Consider the following 744-nt stretch of genomic DNA (forward strand, 5'->3'; position numbering starts at 1 on the left):
GGGATTCCTGGACCTAGTGGGGGAAGGGACCTCTGCCCCTTCGCCACCCCTGTAACTTGCAGAAGTTGCCCGGGGTTGGAGCACACGCTAATCCGCCCTCTCTTTCCCAGCTGAGCCGCCCAGATTGGAATCCCTCTCCCGGGCGCTTCCCCGGGGTCTGCGCCTTGGAGCTGCTACAGAGCAGCTCACCAGGCCCCCAGCGCCCCGCCGGCTTCTTTTGTCATACAAGGGGCTAAGGCCCCGGTGGCCTTTGGGGGCTGGGAGGGAGAGAGGGAGAGAAAAGGGGGGGGTGGAGAGAGAGAGAGAGAGAGAGAGAGAAAGAGAGAGAGAGAATGGAGGCCTTTGGGCTTGCGTATTGCCCCCCAAACAGGCCCAGGTTTAGGTTGGGGGGAGGGGGAGGCGTGTTATCTGCCCTGGTCAGGACCCCTGAATTTCAGGCCTGAGCTCCACTCCCACGGAGCTCAGGAAGAGATGTGGGGAGGAGAAGGTCGAGGCGAGGGGTCTTCCTGGAGCCAGCTCAGAGGTGGTGGTGGTCACAGGTCTCGCCTTTCCTCGTCGCACCTTCAAGATCTCGGTCCAGCAGGTCGGGGCACCACACCGCCAAGGTGGGGAACGCTAGCGATGGGGCGGACGCTGCGGGGCGTGCGAGATGGGTGTGCAAGTTCTATCTCAAAGGACGCAGGAAGAGCGCGCTGTCGGGGCGCCAAGCATAGGGGAGTGTGTGTGTGTGTGTGTGTGTGTGTG

This window comes from Myotis davidii, unplaced genomic scaffold (genome assembly GCF_000327345.1).
Source record: "Myotis davidii unplaced genomic scaffold, ASM32734v1 scaffold223, whole genome shotgun sequence".
Classification (NCBI taxonomy): Eukaryota; Metazoa; Chordata; class Mammalia; order Chiroptera; family Vespertilionidae; genus Myotis; species Myotis davidii.